This window comes from Schistocerca americana, chromosome 11 (assembly GCF_021461395.2).
Source record: "Schistocerca americana isolate TAMUIC-IGC-003095 chromosome 11, iqSchAmer2.1, whole genome shotgun sequence".
Classification (NCBI taxonomy): Eukaryota; Metazoa; Arthropoda; class Insecta; order Orthoptera; family Acrididae; genus Schistocerca; species Schistocerca americana.
The window spans coordinates 183640477-183660626 of NC_060129.1; the positions used below are offsets into that span (position 1 = coordinate 183640477).

The following is a 20150-nucleotide window of genomic DNA, read 5'->3' on the forward strand; positions in this document are numbered from 1 at the left end:
CAATGAATTTGGATTAAAAATTTTGGAAGACAAAGTATGTAACGAATTTTAAGCATTGCATTGTCAAATACTCAGTTGTATTCCCGTTTTTATTGGGACCAATAGATTTGTGTCCACCATCTGATCATCTTCGGGTACCCAGTACCAAAACAAGAGGATCAGGTAAATGTGTACAACTCCAATATGTAACTAGCTTGTGCGTATACATTACATGCAGCCCATTACTCATTATTGTAAAATACTTACAAAATCCAGCTCAGCTATGCACCTTTACAGATGCAATAACGAACGTAGCTTGCGTGATGTTGCATTACTATAACTAATTGTCTGCGGGTAACAGTGGTGTCCTGACAACGAACCAGCGTCCTATGCGCACGGGGTCACACTGAGGCACGGCTGGCACTGCAATTTCGCAGGACGAGACACCTGACACATCGCAACACTAGCCATGTGAATCGGGCGCCATTTTCCGTTCACAACGTTGTTCTCACTCACGTTTTTCTGCGATTAAACATGCAATAGCGGGCGACAAATGTCGATCAATAAGTTATCAAAGGCTAGAGTCCCCTGTCATTTGCTCGTAGCGGTGCTACTTCTTGGTTAAAGCCTAATTTACACGTCCTCACTGGGTTGCGCGCAAATACGCTACCGCCCACTGCGCATGCGCGGCACGCGTTAGGGCAACTCGTTGGTGAAACTAAACATTTTCGGCTTCTGTCAGCTTGGCGAGTAGTGACGAGAGTGTGGAAGTTAGGTCTGACGATAGGGTATCAAATTGGAGTATGAAGTGAGGAAGGGAGGAAATGGTTCGTTTATTGGATACCTATGCTAGGCATAGGTGTTTGTGGGATTTAAATGGTGTTTACCAAAATAACAACCAGCAGCGTTGTTGTGCATCAGAGCGTCATACGCGATTTGAGCATGAATGGGTTGACAGCGTCTCAGCTGTGAAGCAGAGTTCATTCGATTAGGAGTGGATACACAATGGAATTAAGAAAAATACAGGCACGGAAAACATCTAGATGTGGAAGAGTTCACTTCTACAAAAGTGAACCCCCTTGGTTCGAGTTGGCCTATTCTTTAACGAAAACTGTTAACAGGAGGAAAAGTTACACACATCGCTATTATTTATTTATTTAAAAGCCAGAGCAGTGTTCATTCAGAAACGTATTTGAACTTTGCAATGTTTCCATGATTACTGTAGCTTTTCATTTGTGTTCGTCCTTGTTCCTAACTCAGTTATCGAAACGCTCCTGGTCTGCTAGCTGTGGTTGTACAGACTGTTGAGGAGCTGCCTTCTCTGACAAACCAGCGTACGCAGCACTGACAATTCTGTCCTCTAGCAGCAGTGGTACTGGTTTTTCATATAAGCGAAAGTGGGAACCCGAATTCCAAATGCATTTTTCACAACACAGCGAGCCACATGCTTTCTTCGAAACTTAGAAGCATGTGCCGAGAAAGGCTAAATTAAATGTTGTGTCAATGCAAACACGTCAGCACCTATTACATCTGGACCTTCTAGCAGGACGAGAGTTGTGGACGGTATACAAAGTGATTTGTAATTTCAGTTCTGGCGACACTGCTTCACACACTACAGTATTTTTCCTTTGTTACTCCAGTACTGACTATTTAGGGGAAACATAACCTACTCTGGTAGCGTTCTACGATAACTTTAAGGGTTTTGCATTACAGTTCCCTTCTGCAAGATCGCTGAGCAACGGAGCTGACGAGTTTTCTTTAATGACTCACTGACCCAAACACGTTACTTATTTCTTTTCTCATGCAGTGATTTCATGCAAACAGGCATTAATTAACTCCGCCACAACTCGTGCAGTTGTCAAAACGTTCAGTTTATAAACACGACTACGGCAGTCACAAAACTATGAAACTTATGTGAACACAGGTTGCTGCTGACGTTTCGTTTCTGGGTCGCTCACCTGCGCGGTTATCGGCGCCCGTACAAATTGACAATCTTTACTCAATCTGATCTCACCATTTTCATAAATGATGATGAAACGATGAGGACGACACGAACACCCAGTCCCCGAGTGGAGAAAATCCCCAACCCGGCGGGCAATCGAAACCGGTACCCTGTGATACAGAGGTAGCAACAAAAGCCACTAGAACACGAGCTACAGACGTGAACACCGGTGTCGCCGTGTGTTCTTTTATTATGAAACCACCTGCGTGCGACTCGTTTCACACAAGGAGTCGAGCAGCGCAATGCCGTAGTGTAAACTAGCCTTAATGGAACAACCGCCACACAGACACTAACTAGTAGTTCGCGAATCAGAGAACCAAATAAACGAGCTCCGAACATCGGGCCTCTTGGACATTCCAGCAGAGTGCAGCTGGCCGCCTTACCCATCTCTCTCTCTCTCTCTCTCGGGTGTTCCAGCGGACGCCACTGCGCCCCTGGCTGCCTTCTCTGTCAGGACTGAGCCGGGCGAGCGGCGCACACAGCTGAGAGCCGCAACGGCAGCCTGCGCTGACGTCACGGGGCGGCGTTGCCAGCTCTCCCCCCAGCAGCAGGCCGACGGCCGGGACCGCACTGCGCGGCAGGGAGGCTGGTTGCGGCGCACTGTGTAAGCGGCGCCGGCTGGGGTTCGAGTCTGACGTCACATCAGACACTGAACCATCATCCGGACTCAGCTGTACTGTGTAAACGCTATACCTGGATCCACCGGAGCAGATTCAGGTGTCATCTAAGCTAGCACGTAACACGCTTTGCAACACGGCTCAAGTCGCCTATCGACACGATTATTGCGCTGCCGCACGGGATTAGCCAAGCGGTCTGAGGCGCTACAGTCATGGATTGTGCGGCTGGTCCCGGCGGAGGTTCGAGTCCTCCCTCGGACATGGGTGTGTGTGTTTGTCCTTAGGATAATTTGGGTTAAGTAGTGTGTAAGCTTAGGGACTTATGACATTAGCAGTTAAGTCCCATAAGATTTCATACGCGTTTGAACATTTGATTACTACGCTGCGACCGCATATACAGGGAGTTTCAAAAAGAATATTCGTATTTCGATTGCATATATTTATTAAACTTTAAGACATACGAATATGAATCATTACACACATATTTACGAACCTCTCAAGTTCAGATTAGAGATGTTCAATATGTCCTCCATCAGGGACACGAACATTATCACATCGATACTCAAATTGCTTCCGTACTCTCGCATGTCATTTATCACTGTTGTTATGGCAGTATGCTTCCGGTTCTTCAACTCTTCCAGGTTCTGTCGGAATGTTGGAACATAAACGTTGTCTCTAACGAAACCTCACAGGAAAAAGTCAGAGGGTATCAAATCCAGTGACTGTGGAGCCCAGGTGACACACGCTAAGTCGCCAGCTCCTTGGCGACCAATCCAGCGGTTCGGTAGAGTTTCATTCAGATACGCACGCACTCGGCGACTCCAATGGGGGGGGGTGCCCCATCTTGTTGAAAAATGAAGTTGTTTTCGTGCAGCCTCGAAAACAAACACTTTGTAACATAGCGAGATACTGTTGACCGTCAACATGATCGGGATATAGAAAGAAAACACATTGACTTTGGGCAAACCTCGTACATGTTCAATAGCTCCTTATAGGTTCTGTAGGCCCCAAATTCGAACGTTGTGTTTGTTTATCTGACCACTAACATCATCAAAAATGTCGTTTCGTTATTGAACACGGTATGCTGTGCGAAAGTGTTGTCATTGTCAATAGCATAAATAATCTCGTTTACAAAATGCCACACTTTTGCGTTTGTCGTCGCGACGCAGAGCTTGTAACGGCTGTAACTCGTATGGCGACACAACCAACCGACGTCTCAAAACACGCCAAGTTGTTGCTGTAGGCAGTTGTAACTCCCCACTGGCACGACGAGTTGATTTTGAAGGACGAGATTGCAAAGTAGTCTGAAGTCGTGCAACATTTTCTTCAGGAACATGACGGCGGGCAGGACTCTTTCCTTTACATACAAATCCTGTATCCAGAAACTCTCGATGCCATCTGGGAATGTTCCGCCCATTCGGATGGATCAATTTGGAACCTCAGGCTGAAACGTTTTTTCACTGTAATCACGGAACTGCACTCGAGAACACAAAATGATTTCTGCTGCGGAGTAGCCATTTTAAACATATGTCGGTTACCAAGCAAAACAGAAGACAACTGACATCTAGCGGCTATTAACATAAACTAGACTCTGTATTCCTTGCTCCAATAGCCAAGCCGAGGCGCAGCGATCGATAGTTTGCACAAAATAATACTTTGTAATATGTATATTCTTTTTGAAACACCCTGTATTCATCGTACATCTTACATACACAGTATTTATTATCGAAGATGTCGAGCTATAACCGTGGAGACAAGCAAACGGAAAAAGATCATCAAACTTTTCCTAAATACAAGCAAGATTTGCTGCTGTAAATTGTGTTAGACCAGTACAAAGATACAACTGGAAAGAAAGGAAAACTCAGATTAAACCCATTGCGACCAACAAGGTAAAGGCATGAAGAGAAGTTGCTGTTGACTTTAATTCTCGTAACATCGCGGCAAATGGTGACTCGAAGAGCCTGAAAATGTGTTACCAAAAAGCTAAGAAAAGGATCAACAAAGCATTCACACGTGACGAGGTCTAATTATGTATGTGATACGTAAACTGGAGCAAAAATGATGGCTGAACTCTTCAAGGCTGAAATGTGTAGAACAGGAGACAGTAATTTCCTAAGGCTGTAATGGAAAGTGGAGCTCCTGAAGCCACAATATTTTTTGTGCACTGATCTGCAAGTTTTTTGCAACCAATTTTGCTGTTTAGAAGATATTTTATAACCCCATTCGTTATGTTCTTGTTCTGATACAGATTTGGATAACACAGGCTGCCGTTCATTCACATCATCAGTAAACTAGGAGACAGCTGTATCTTCACGCGAAATTATTGCTCTCGTGGATGACAATGAAAATGAAAATGAAGGAAAGGATGTTTAGTCGAGCTGGTAACAACGATACTAAAATAATGTACAAACTTTACTGTAACAGCACAACGCTACGCATTTTGCACTGAAAATAACCTCTAGTTAAATGAAGATGAGCAACACACAAGCCAGTATTCTATCATACAAGGGTGTGTAGTCTCCTTGGTCCAACGATGTTCCAGTGCCTTCATCACATCTCGAAAATGAGTTTCCTCCAGGCCTGCGAAATAGTTGTCAACTCTGGCTATCAGTTCTTCGTTTGAAGTGAATCTTCATCCTCTGAGACAAATTTTCAATTTTCAGAAGAGATGGAAGTCTGACGGAGCCATATCAGGTGAATTAGTTCGCGTAATTTAGCCACGGCGACGGCACATGTGAGTGGGCGAGCATTGTCTTGATGGAAGATGATTTCCTTCCTTGCTAAACCTGGCCTTTTTTAGCGTAGCTTTTGTTGTAATTAGACCAGGACGTTAGCATAGTATTCTCCAGTAGTTGTTTGCTCAGTGGGGAGATAATCTACAAACAGAATCCCCTTCGCATCCCAGAACACGGATGCCATAACCTTTCCTGACAAAGGAATTGTCTTTGCTTTCTTTGGTGGCAGAGGATCAGCATGTTTCCACTGCTTTCACGGTTGTTTTGTCTCTGGGATATAGCAGTGCACCCAGGTTTGATCTGTGATCACAAACCGACGCAAAAAATCTTGTTAGTTTCTCCTGAAATGGGCCAAGCACTGTTCCGATATGCCCATTCTCGTGTGTCTTGGTTCAAATGGTTCAAATGGCTCTGAGCACTATGCGACATATCTTCTGAGGTCATCAGTCCCCTAGAACTTAGAACTAATTAAACCTAACTAACCTCAGGACATCACACACATCCATGCCCGAGGCAGGATTCGAACCTGCGACCGTAGCGGCCACTCGACTCCAGACTGTAGCGCCTGGAACCGCAAGGCCACTCCGGCCGGCTCGTGCGTTTTTGACCCAGCGTCGAGAGTCGCCGCACCCATCTTGCAGATATTTTTTTTTTCATATCTAATTCGTCAGTTAAAATGTGATATACCCTTTCAGATATCTGGCAAGTGTGAGCAATTTCACGCCCTTTCAATCGGCGATCCTCCGTGACCATTTTGTGCACTTTTGCAATGATTTCTGGAGTAGTGACACAATTTGGCCGACAACTGCACGGATCATCATCTAAGCTCTCCCGACGAAATTTAAATTCAGTTTTCCACTTGGCAACAGTTGAATATGAAGCAGCAGAGTCCCTCAGTGTATTCTGGAAATCGGCACGAATGTCCTTTGCTTTCACACCTTTCTTTAATCACTGCTCGAATCTCGATTCTTTTCCATCTTCGCAAATCACTGCGCCGGAACAACAACAGAGCCACGTCGCCGCCACAGCTCTCTTCAGAGAGCGCAGACATTTAAGGCGATTTTTGCTACTACCATCTTTTTCGCCTTAATACTTCCTGTTATAACTTCTCGCTCCATAATACCACTGACTTGTGACACTGCAAATTTCTGTAAGCGCGGTTCTAAGCTGAGTAGACTGGCCTTTATTACACCATTACTTCTTATTGGATAATTGGCAGTTTTGCTGAATAAAGATAGGGCAAAAGTTAAATGTTCAGAAAAATGTGCATTACACAATCTCTGGTACACCAAACGTCAAAAATGGATGATGATATATCTAAATGAGATATTTTAGTATGCATAATCATTGTTGTCATTGTTTTAACTAACCTGCGCCATACTTTTGTGAGATCCAAGGAACATGGTGCAATCAAAGTGGTGCGAGAGACGGCAAAGATTAGGATTGTTTGTGTACTCTCTGCTAAAAATTTAGCGTTAACTGATCCTATGAACCAGTGTTCATCTGACCATTTCTATGCGTTTGACTTTACTATTTATCATATACACATTCCTGTGTTTGTATCTGTAAATATTTTAATATTTTGTTTTGATTTTTAATTCGTAATGAAATAAAAATAATCTTTTACTTTTTGAAGGCCGCCAAAGTGCCAAGCCTGCTCGCACTGTTGGTCCTAATGTTAGAGCCCTGCACAGGCCGTGCGTTTCCGAGTTCTACTCAGTCTAAAATGAGTCCTGGGGACAACTCTGGGACAGCAGCGATCCACTGACCACGTGTCTGCCCACACAGAGGCCTCTGTGACAGACCCTGGCCTGCAAAGACTATCGTGGTAGTGGGTTTAGCTTACAACGATACGTTACTGTAACGAATATTCTCGAAATATGTAATTGCATAATTATAACAGTAATCGATTCTTCCTCTGTTAAATTATTTCTCTTTTTTAAACTTTTACTTCACTAACAAGATAACAGTTATATCTGTATCAGGCATTGCTAACTTTAAACAACTCACATGCACAGTGGCTGTAAGAGGCAACAATATTATCAACACATTACTAAAAGAATATAACACATTCATACAAATCAAAATGAAAAAAAAAACCTTATAAATTAGGTAGTTTGAATTTATTGGAGAAAGAACTATAAGATTTATTTGTTGACAGAACTACAAAACAACTCCGTTTACATACCAAATAATAATCATGACATATTAACTTTCAGTATAAAACATTTTCCTTCTCAGGTCATTTGCACATATGAATTTGTTTGAAATTTTGGTACTATCAATATTTTAGTCATTTCTTTATCAACATGCAAAAATTGCCCAATCATTCAATCTCTATGTATCATCGTTGACAGAAAAAACGTTTTCAGTCGTCTAAGTGCTGAGAACGACTGCTCAGAGGTACAAGCAGTAACAGGTATAGTTAAAATTATCCGAACAAACATCACAAATTCTATGAGCATTTCACGCATGGGACCACTGTTTCCCCCACTTAAGATATTCCTAATGTCTGAAAGTTGGCCACTTCATCTTCCTTCATTCTGCACACATCTAGAAACATGCCCCCTATGCAGTGTTAGCTTATCTTCATCGAAAGTCTCATCCATAGAACTGCACGATTCGATCAGCACCAATTTGAGCGATGGCAAAAGCTTCAAATTATAAGTTCCAAAACATTTGAGTCAAATCTACGATTTAGCGAATCCACATCCACGTCAATTATTTCAAAAATTATTCGTCTGTACATTTCCTCTGGCGTTTGACAAGTACGAGAATCACTATCTTCTTCGTAGAATTTTTGGCATCTTCCTTCTGTAGTTTTTCCTCCTATCTATGTAATTATGTACTTATGTAGTTCTCAATTCGTTCGGGCAATCAATTATTCATAATAGGAAACACAGTCATAACTCAGTCACTCAAAATGATTCGGAAATTTTACTTGTTAGAACGAAATCAGGCGATGATCCTTCTTCTCTGCAGGCTCGTGCTTTGCGGCAGTCTGCTAGTCCGTAAAAATAAAATGCCTCGTATTTTGGGAGCGTTGTATAATCAGTCGGGAAACCTCAGATCAAGCGGATATTTGGCTTTCATGAAGTTTAATCTTCCGAAGAACTAATGGAGCTCTTGGATTATTAAATGCAGGTTCGTATCCAGTCTTTCGGAAGTTCCCTTCTGATTAACAACTACGCAATATATCGATGAATATCATTAATTCTCGAATGTCAAATAATGTAAATTGTTACACACCTTTTGTATGAAGGAGCAATATATATATATATATATATATATATATATATATATATATATATATATATATCCCTTGTAATCGTACAATTTCGTATCAGTTATCTTTTGTCATAAATCTCAATATTCAGATTACAGTTCTTCAAACCAAACTCAGGCTAATCGGCACGAAGACAATGTCGGAAGCTTTTTTTCTAACAACCACCAGAGAGAGTACTACAAAGAATAATTATGCGCTCATGACATTGCTATTGTATGAAACTACTTTGTGCATGGATTCTGCGAGTATGAAGATAGAAAATTGGTAAACGTCATTCAAGGGTAGAATTGTATCAGAATAATTCATCGAATATAAAGAGATATTACACTTCTTCTGAGCAAAACTGGTTCATAAATGTTACATTCATTCCACACCTCAGAAAATATATTCCTTTGTGAAGCTACCCTTGCAGACAAAGTTCCCATCGATGTTTTGATTTCCCAGTATGACAACGGTTTCTTCTGAAAGGAAGAATGAGTTTCCTCAATCCTCCCAAAAGCTGAAATTAACATTTTCATGGAAATAAAAAACTGAATTGATACAAGCCTGAAAAGTATCTGCTAGCCATTCCACCTACTTAACTGTTTCCTTCTGACACATCCTCCAATAATTGCGAGATATCGTCATAATTATTATTCAACGATTTTAGTTAATTGTACACTGACACACTACCTCATATGACAGAATTGTCACAAAGTCAGTCTGAACACTTTCTGCAACACCATTTTCCTTGTCTTCTTGTAGAAACTGAAACACCACTAGTCTTTTTGGCTTATGTCTTACAAATGATATTAATTCAGGAAGAATCATCAGAAAGATTCGCACACGACTAGTACCTAGCATCGCATCTGGTACTACCAAATTCACATTATGCTGTGAACAATGAACAAATATACCTCTCGGCTGCAACTGAATAATCCTACTTTGAAATTCAGTTAAACGTCCACTGGCATTGCTCGCGCCATCATAAAATTGACCACGACTCTATTTTATGCCGAGGGATGAACGTCTTATGACATCCTGGACGACTTCAAACAATGTCCTGGGACTTGCTGAAGCTACTCAATAGAAGCCTGTAATTTTTTTTTAATTTGAAGATTTTTATCGACATATCCCAAACATTTGGGTAGTTGTTCCTTCACTGATGTGTCGTAAGGCTCATCTACAAGAAGAGAAAAGTATAGTGCCTCCTTATTAGTCTTCACAATGTTTTGCTGTACATCGCTGGATAGTAACGAGACAACTTCATTCAATATATGGTGAGAGGCCCACTTATTTGAAGTTCTCTACCGCTGAGATTCCAAGTCAGGACCATCTTCTGCTCTAACAGCAGCAACTGACGAATATTTGATGCTTCATCGGTGTGACCACGAATTGCTACTCCTTACTGACTTCAAAACTGGAGGGTTGATATCAGCTTTAAAATTGCCTTGCATGAATTTTTCATATCTTCTAATTTTTATGTTGAGTTAAGGGATAGCACGTTGGTACCTTGTTCTCCAGCTGCCAGAGCAGTCACGGACGTTTCTCATGAACTCTGAAACGTTCAATTGCCTGTCTCCACGGGGAAAATTCATTTCAAACAAATGCATTACACTGTCTGCAGAACTAGCAGCTGCCAACGAAAGCACTACACTCGAATCAAAAGCGTTCTTTCACACACTGCTGAACATTTTGTCTATTCTTTCCCCTAGTAAATGGAAGGAAATGTGATTTTTCATCGTTCATGGCATGACATACCTGACGGTTTTTTGAAATTTTTGGCTGACGTACTACGGCAACTCGAAGAAGACATATTCTTAGGTTCCTTATTTTTTGGTTGATCATGCCTTTCACTAATGTCGGTGTCAGTAATATCCACTTACGATGAGGACGGCGACAAACATACGACGAATTTATCCATAGCGACAAGGAAACTGTTCATGTTCTAAAGTGTGTGTAGAAGCAATATGTTATGTTTCAGCTTTCCACACGCGTCCAGTAATCGCGCAACTCTTGGAAACTGTGAAAATTTCTGCGCGACGACGAGCTTTTGCTCCAGGCATCCCATCAGTAGACCCTCTCCCTTGTACTAGCTATTAGGGCAGTAACACCACATCAGTCCATAATTTTAAGTTCCCGCGTCTTTCAAAGCCATTGAGTCACAAACGAAACGATAACAATCCACATTACGTGAAAACAATTTCGCTGAAATTTTAAACCACAGGGCTGTTACGTTAAAAAAAAAAACTTTTCAATTGGTTTGTAACAATCAACTTCATTGGGTCTCGGATTAGTGTTTATTATTGCTCCATATCGGCAAGCAGATATTTTAAAGCAATTGTTCACGAACGGAGTTGGCGTATTAAACAGCGTGTCCCTTGCAAGGAAACACGAAAGCAAGCAGCCTATAAAGGTAATAGCGGAGACTACAGCCGAGAGTGAGTGACAGCGACTGCAGCATGCCCTCTTGGTTGGAAATGGATACTAACAGATTGGCGTGTGTAAACAAACGTAGGAGAGATTATTTGAAAGATGGCTTCTGTTTGTTCATGAGCTGAAAATGGCTGGTAGAGGTGTTGTTCGTGCCATGTATGTTGCAATAATTACCGGTAAGCCTTTTCACAGATTCTGGAGGAATAAAGCAACGAAAGTATTAATGTTAATTTGTGATTAGTGTCTTTCAGTGAGTTAGTTGTACTTATTACATTGGAGAAAGTTAATCTTCCTAACTTGGCTTTTGTTATTTCAGGAAACAAAAAGTGAGTTATTCGTAGCAGGAGGGCAGATCTTGGCGAAATGTTTAGAAAACAAGGACCAGAGCATTTAAATAGGAGTCATGTAGTATGCTCTGATCATTTTGTAATGAAAAACTTCAGGAACAAGAATTTACTAAGCCAAGGATAAGAACTGTTTGTAAAGCAATAAAATGGCTATATTTAATGCTTGTCCAATGATTTGTTACATGTAACAATTTTTCTCCTCATTTCAGTATTTGGCCTGGCTCTGTTCCTTCAGTTTTTCCCGATAGAAAGGAAAGTAATTTCAGACCACACCCAAAAAGAAGGAAGAGAGAAGAGGAAGTTGAGCAACAAGAGTCAGTCGCTGACATTCAGGCTGAAGTGGACGATAGCGTCATCTACAAAGTGCAAAAAAGTGTGGAAAATGTTTCCCATTAATTTTAAAGCGAAGAGAACAAGGCAAAAATGATGATTGTCACTTTTTTGTAACTTTTGAGGGCGACGAATTTTCTGCTCTAGTCTCTCACATATCATAAACGTACACCGTATAATTATCACAGCAACATTTTTATTTTTCTATATCTATTTGTTTAGGTAATAAATGTAATACAATAAACACATTTTCAATTTCAAGGTACTTTATTAATTAAGAAGTTAAATAGGTACGCAAAAAACATGGTAAAAGTGATGGCAGTCATTAAAAACTTGGTAAAAACGTTGAAGGTCCACTATCTTTTTGTGCTTCTTCAGCGGATCTTGTAACCCATAAACAGATTCTGAATACTGTTTATTTTACAAAATTTGTAATATTCTAGATTTTAACACATTAAGCCCATATGGATTTTATTTTAATACTGTTACTTACAACTTATGTTTTGTCAATGAGGAAGTTCTTCAAAGTACTTTTGAGCAGATAGACTGCAAGACTTCTTCATGTACTGCAGGTCATGGTACTTTCCAGGTTTTATTTTAATCAGATCTGGAAATAAGCAAACTTTTGGGCTAAAACAAAGGAACCTGCTGGTGGTTTTTGTCATATAATAGTAACCTACCTACCTACATAGCGTATTATGAATTTAACTAATAACCGAACTAAATATCTGTGGCAGTAATCGCAAAAATATTTCCTGTGCTGATAAGTTTTCATTACTTTCAAGGTTACACTATTGTTATGCGGTATTATTCTGTAACTTATTATAGGTCTATAGATTATTGCTATGTGAAAGCAAAGGTAAAGTGTTGAGTCATTTTCTCTTACATTCACGCGGAACTGGTGGTAAAGAGAAGGACATATCATCAGCAGGGTCTTCTGTCTCTCTTGAAAGCTTGGTAAGTTGGTGTTGTGTTAGGATCGATGACATACGAAAGTACCCAGTGTAAGATGATCTGCGTTCAACTAACCTGGAATGGTATTTTGAAAATTTTATTTCACGAATTGGTCGTGTAGCAAATGGGCATTTCTTGTGATAGTGATTTTCCAAAAAAGCAGTCCATTTTCTAAATAGGTTTTGGTGAGCTTCAATCACAGTGAAAGGCGAAGGCTTTACTCTGGCGTTCTTTATTTCATTCACCCAATGTTGTGGTATCTCTGCGGGAAATTTGGCATTGGTCAGGGCCATATCTCTACCGCATTCTAGGTAAGAGTGGCCGCGAATAGGGAATATGATTGTTAAGCAGTCTAGTTTTTTTAGGATTTGTGTCACATAATGACAGAAGCGAAACGTGGTGTTCAAATGGCTCTGAGCACTATGCGACTTAACTTCTGAGGTCATCAGTCGCCTAGAACTTAGAACTAATTAAACCTAACTAACCTAAGGACATCACACACATCCATGCCCGAGGCAGGATTCGAACCTGCGACCGTAGCGGTCACGCGGTTCCAGACTGAAGCGCCTTTAACCGCACGGCCACACCAGCCGGCAAACATGGTGTGGTGCTTGTTCTGTCCGCTACAAGAATCGCAAAATATGTACAAGTTTTTGACATTGGACTGTAACATGGTGAAGGTATAATAGTGCAACATCGATACTACTTCGACTGCACCATTACCCCCTTCTGTTTCTGCGTAAGCAGAGAAGAAATTGCATTTCCTGTAGATAGACTGTTGACATTGAAGAAATACAATGACAGCTGACGGCGGTAGTAAATGTCATTTGTGGTCAAATTAGGTAAGCTTAAATTTTTTAGAGAATCAATGGTAAGTGCCTCAGTACCCTACCTTTTCCTTGAAATTTTTCTACATTTTTCTTTGCGTCATGAAACATGTTAGCTTTCCTCAGGTGTAGTTCATTCTCACATTATTTTGTCGTAATGCTGCTTAAAATATTTGCTTTTTCCTTGTCATCATTAGTCTGTTCCAGCTGGAGGTTTAGAGCTTTCATTTCTGCTTGGTACCTGTCACATGCACTGCAGGTGTCGCTTCTGGGATATCCAAAAACTATGTTAAACTTAGATACGAATATCTCTCTATAATATTCATAGGACACAATCTTACCACTAGGCCTACCTGTATTGTACAATGTGTACATTTGTTTCAAATTTAAAGTGTCTGGCAAGTATGTTTTTTTTTATTTTTATCAAAACTATAATGGCTTGCACAGCCCTTAAACGATGCAATGTGATCATTGTTTAACTTCTTCTGAGATCCTAAAATGTTTGTGGTCATACTTTCCTCACTTGGCTATTGGGGGTTTACCTGTTTCTTTCAGACTCATTTGAATAGTTTGAACCCTTCTCCCAGTTACATCAAAAATAGACAAAAATGCTTTTTAATACACAGGGGTGTCAATAAAAGTATCACCATGCTTTATTCTTAGTTTGTAGGTGTAGCTCTTATCATTACAACATGATTCATTTTCAGGCTTTCTTGGTCTGCGGTTTTTTACGCCATAAACATTGATAAGCCCAGCCAAGTATGTGGACTGATCATCATTAGATTCTAAACTATTAAAATGAGAAATTAATACTTTTCTTTCACTTTCACAAACTCTATCAAAACACTGTAGTCTTTTACATCTGCAATCGGGCCCAGTTTCGTGAGTACAGACTAAGTTTTTTCATCACATCTCTTACCCTTCTATGGGATTTTCTCTTCTTTGTGCTAGGTTTACTGACGTTTCCGCAATCTTCATTCACACTAGAGATCACTTAATTCACTCATTTTCACAGAAACTACTACCAAGAACACAAGCTATAAACTTTGGCAACTTCCTAACCACAAACACAAAGTAAACAAAAGAATGAAGACAGCATGTTGAAATACTGATCAAGCAGATCTTACCAATCTTATGAAATGACTCGCATCATATGTGCCGTGAACACAGACGACATTCATCGGTTTTACCATGCACAACAAAAATAAAATGGCAAATAACTTCGTAGCCGCCAGCATTCTTGCTGCGTAACCCCCCCCCCCCCCCCCGCCCCCCTATAAACTCGGCTGTATTTGAGCTACAAATTCCTGTCCTAATCTGAAAATGGGAAAAAATTGACTATCATCATTTTTGCCTTGTGCTCTTCTTTTTTTTAATTTTAAAGTGGAAAATGTAGCAGAAAAGAGTATCGAGACAGAAAGGAATGATTCGTGCTCTGAGATCCGAGTTGTGTATTTTAAAATGCAGAGTAATGAAGTGCATCACTGCTAAAAGCAATGTTTTCCATGATGTGGCAGGCAAGTTTATCAACCTACAGGAAATTATGAAAACTGAGAAACATAAGGAAAGAAGATATACAGAACAGGACAGGAGCTTTGCTTTGGCTCTTTATTTCTGTTCACTAAAATCGTACAGGTTTTGGACAAAATATTTTTGTTTACCTACTCCAAGGACACTGAGGAGCTTGTTGAAAAATTTGGAGGTTAAGCCAGATATTAATAGCTTAGAGTTTGATTTGTTACAATTAAAAGCTGAAAAAATGTAACCACAGGAAAAAATTGTGTCAATAGTATTTGATGAAATGTCACTTAAGTCACTGTTGACTTACAGTGCACAGAATGACGTATTTGAAGGTTTTGAAGATACTGGCGTAGAAATTTGTAGTGATTCAAAGTTAATTGAGTGCCAGTTATGTAACAAAGTCATTGTACTGATGGCCAAAGGTCTGTCCTTAAATTTTAAACAAATAGTAGATTATTATTTGTTCTGAGAAATCATGTCAGGGGAGATAATAAAAGATATGTTGATTAACATTTTCGTTCAAATTCAGGATAGTGTTCTATAACCTAAAACTGTACTTTGTGAACAAGGTACAAATAATGTTAAAATGAGAAAACTGTTAGGGATTAACTCATAAAATCCATTTATTGAAGTGAATGGGGAAAAAGCATTTTTTTTCTATGATGCTCCTCACTTATCCAAGTCACTGAGGAATGATCTCAAGAAACATGACTTTCAGTGGAAAGCAAAAGTCTGTAGTTGGACTCACAGTGAAGAATTTTATAAGAAAGACTCAGTAGTTGTACCTAGACTTGCTCTGAAGCTCACAAAACTATGCACCACACTCCCTGTATTCACACCAGTGAGGGTGTGTTTAGCTGTGAGAACCCTAAGTCACTCTCTTGCATGCAGTATTCAGGTACGTATGATATTTGGCTGTTTGCCACCCTCAGCTGCTGTTACAGCTTATTTCCTTGAAATGTACAATAACCTGTTTGACAGTTACAAATCACCAAAATGTAGCAATCCCAAACAGCATAAAATAACACTTTGCAGTGATTCTAAACATTTACAGAAACTGTTGCAAATTCAGGAAAACTTAAAGCAGCTATTTGTTCTTATTGATGGAAAAAATCCACAGTGGATTCAAGCTGCGACTGATAATATCACTCCTCTAAAGTCCTTGTGTTCAGAATTAAATGAAAGGTTTAATTGTCCACCATGGAGGACGACCACTGTTGCATCAAATATGTCCCGATCTGGGCCAAAAATAGCGACTGAATGTGTCTGGAGATATGCCGAAGGCTGCTGGTGGTGTGCGATTTGTGTATTCTGGCGCCACAGACCATGCCCCGGATCACTTCCGACCACTGAAGTTAAGGAATGCTGGACCTCATGAGTACTTGGCACAAACGTTTTGTCCCTGTCTCATGTTGCAGTGTTACCTGTTCAGAGAGAGACAATAAACGCCGTACTAGATTAAGGTCACAATCGCCCTTTAGAAAGATGCCCACATCTTGAGTATATTCTGTTAGGATACTTTTGTTGTTTCTATTGAAATACGATTTAGTGTTTTGTGGAACATCCTAAGAAAAGGACCCAAGGTTGACCCATACAGAGGCACTGACAGCGGATAGCGATGCCTGAGAGATTTATGAATTGTCATAAGATCTGTTTTCGACTCACTAGTAGATATTATACAATTTGTACTGGTTAATAGCTTCCACATGGAGTTCTTTCCGTGGAGAGCAACATATCTTAACGTGCTGCGTAACTGCCTGCGTAATGGACGCCTGTACAAACATTCGGTCCTCTGTTTTAGGCAAAAATTGTAGACCTTTTTTATTGACATAGATATAGCAACAGGGGGCGTCATTCGTGCTTCACATTTCCTGTCGTCGGACTGCACGCGCAGACGGCCAGTGCAGTCGCCGAGGGGAAACTCGCCGGAGGGGCGCGACGCCGGATGTGGACGGCGAATCCGGCTGAGGGAGGAGTCGTTGGCGCCAGGATTTCGCCAGGAGTAGATCCCGCCCATTCAGCCCCCTCAACAGTGAGGAACAAGTACTGGAACAAGCCCCGCCCTTTCACCCCCTCTGCAGCAACTATGCATATTATTTGGGATCTTCCCATAGAGTCTTTGCTCTTGATCGCATGTTTCCAGTTGACCCTAAAATAAATTAGTTACACTGCAGTGAAGTAACCATATACAGTGCAGTAGTACTTTTCAGTTAGTAAAAAACTGATTTCAGGTCACAGTTGTGAAATTACAATACATTTAGAAGTTATGCAAGTGCACAGAATTTTAATACTTTTTTGAGCGAATGTTAAATTAGTAACTTGCTAGCTGGTAAATTTTGCTACAAAACTACGAAACACATTGCTAAACCAGTGCTGCACTGGCCTCAGCTGTGCGACTTACTTCCACAGCAAAGGCAGGTGAAGACAGCTTAGCACTGAATTCTGTACTCAGTATTTGGGGGAATATCCTATGAAGAAACAGACTCCACTGTGAGAAAAGTCACCCAAAGTTAAAACCAAAAAACGTTCTCTCAAAGAACAATTTGAACTTAGAGAAAGTGGAACGAGAGCATAGTTGAAACTTATGTTCAGAATTCAGACAGTATGTGTGAAACAAACACCAATTTTGACTGTAATTCCAAAAGGCAGCCAAATTACTTTGTTCTTGCTGGATTGATACAAGCTGCTTTCATTGTATTATTCACCGAGCAGCACTGCTGAAATGTTTCAAGGTTGGAAAAAGAAATAGCATTGATTGAAGAACATACATTACATCCATGAAACACTGTAGCATATATTTCCTGAAAGCCCACACTGCGGCTACACATCACCATTACCAAAGAACAAGGGAAAAAAGAACTGGTTTTAATGATACAAAATTGCATAAATCTCTTGGTTGACAGTAGGCACTACAAATTTTAGCAACAAGCTATTTTCCTGAGATATTTGCAACAGCACATAGGAGACTAAATTGTCGCATAGCAACAGCCACAATTCTTTATAGTATCTAAATTAATCGCACTTATAATGCACAGGAAGGGCACTGGTAGAATTACAAGTTAAAATTCACCCATTAGACAAGCAAATATTAATGAAGTCACTCATATACAGAAATATCTTACTGCTTTCATTAGGCATTTCTACTTTATGTTATTCTTATATTCTTTAGTTTTTATAAGCTAATTGTACATATATAAGCAAAACGACTTGTCTGTGTATAATGTTGATTTTAGACAACCGAATCAACCGCCTGCATCCTTGGCTTACTACCAACATAACAGGCCCAAGAGCGTTTTTTTAACATTGTATCACTACGTTTATGTGCGATACATTTTCAGAAAAACGAAAACTGAATTTCGCAAACCTTTCTTTGCTGTCATGTATACATGTTAAGATGTGAGGCGGATTTGCTACATCAGTTAAAAGTAACACCTGGAAAACAGCTGTTACAGTTTCTGATTTAGTCAGCACAATCGCTGTTTCTCTTCAATTCTCGTTATCGTTCACTGTACGAAATGCCACACCGAACATATTAGCTGAAAATTTTTAAAAACAGGACAAAACCCAACAGCCTTAGTACGTTTCAAAATCGGCGTTTACATAGGATCGAGTCGTTTCCGGAATCGGAAAACCGGCAAAAAGAAACGGGAATCGATTTTGAAGTGTTTACATTACCCACAAAGCAATCCTGGGAAACGTCTTTATGAAATCTTGTTTTCGGTGCCGCATGTAAACTGGGTGTATGCTACCTCTGCTGTTTCCCTAAAGGAACATATTAAACCAACTAAATGAAAATTTGTCCTTATTGACATTAACTAACATGACATTGATTTTTTGTTTCGTGTTGGTGGTAATGTTTTGAGTTCACTATATATATTTTCATTTACTGCAATATGCACTCATATTGTATTAACAGACTTAAATTTCTTACTTACTTCTGAATATCGCAACAGTCCTTGGAGGAATTGTCTTCGACTGACATATTTGTAACGCTATTTGATTTAACTTGCAGTGGGCGGAAATAGTGGCAGGTCGGGGGCGGAGCTTAGACAATGGATATGTATGGAGGGGGGTGAATGGGAGGGACTTGTTCTGGGTGAAATCCTGACGCTGAGGGCTCGTGGGTGAGGGACGCGCGTGCGCAGAAGCAGCGGGCAGGGTGGGAACAGGCCGTAGGGGCGCTGCGCCCAGAGCCACCGGCGGCGGCAGAGTGGCGGTCCGAGCGCGGCGGCGGAACGCAGGAGAGGCCGACCACACGACACAGAGACCGAAACCAAATCAGGATTATCACTTCCTATGCTAAATTCGTAATGCTGTTTAGCGATTCGAGCCCCAGTTGTACTCAACAATTTAAAATTCAGCCATAATAGCAGAAACCAGCGTCAAGCTGCCAGTAATGTTACAATATCACAAAGATATTTTCCTCCGCTCTCCCAGTAGTTTCGCACTTATGTCACAGAACACGAATTCCATACAGACCTATGGAAAAACTGCTAAGAGCCGACCTCGGGGAAGGTCATTTTGGATTCCATAGAAATGTAGGAACACATGAAGCAATACTGACCCGAAGACTTACCCTCAGCCACGAGCCCTTAGCGTCAGGATTTCACCCTGAACAAGTCCCTCCCATTCACCCCCCTCCATACATATCCATTGTCTAAGCGTTTGTAGACTTAGAGAAAGCTTTTGACAATGTTGACTGGAATACTCTCTTTCAAATTCTGCAGGTGGCAGGGGTCCCATACATGCAGCGAAAGGCTATTTACAGTTTGTACAGAAACCAGATGGCAGTTACAAGAGTCGAGGGGCATGAAAGGGAAGCAGTGATTGGGAAGAGAGTGAGGCAGGGTTGCAGCCTGTCCCCAATGTTGTTCAATCTATTTACTGAACAAGCAGTAAAGGAAACAAAAGAAACATTTGGAGTAAGAATTAAAATCCATGGGAAAGAAATAAAAACCTTGGGGTTTGCTGATGACAGCAAAGGACCTGGAAGCACAGTTGAATGGAATGGACAATGTCTTGAAAGGAGAATATAACATGTACATCAACAAAAGCAAAACGAGGATAATGGAATGCAGTCGCACAAAATCAGGTGACGCTGGGGTAATTAGATTAGGAAATGAGACACATACAGTAG

At 40.6% G+C, this 20150-nt stretch overlaps 1 protein-coding gene across 1 annotated transcript in view; it reads right to left on the reverse strand.

Moving 5' to 3' along the window:
• LOC124553828 (serine/threonine-protein phosphatase 6 regulatory ankyrin repeat subunit C-like) overlaps positions 1-332 on the reverse strand; it is a 49861-nt gene extending 49529 nt beyond the window's left edge. Inside the window, exon 1 of the mRNA XM_047127814.1 lies at positions 247-332. The gene's annotated coding sequence lies outside the window, so the exon portion shown is untranslated. The remainder of the gene's footprint in view (positions 1-246) is intronic.
• Between the last annotated feature and the right edge of the window lie 19818 nt (positions 333-20150).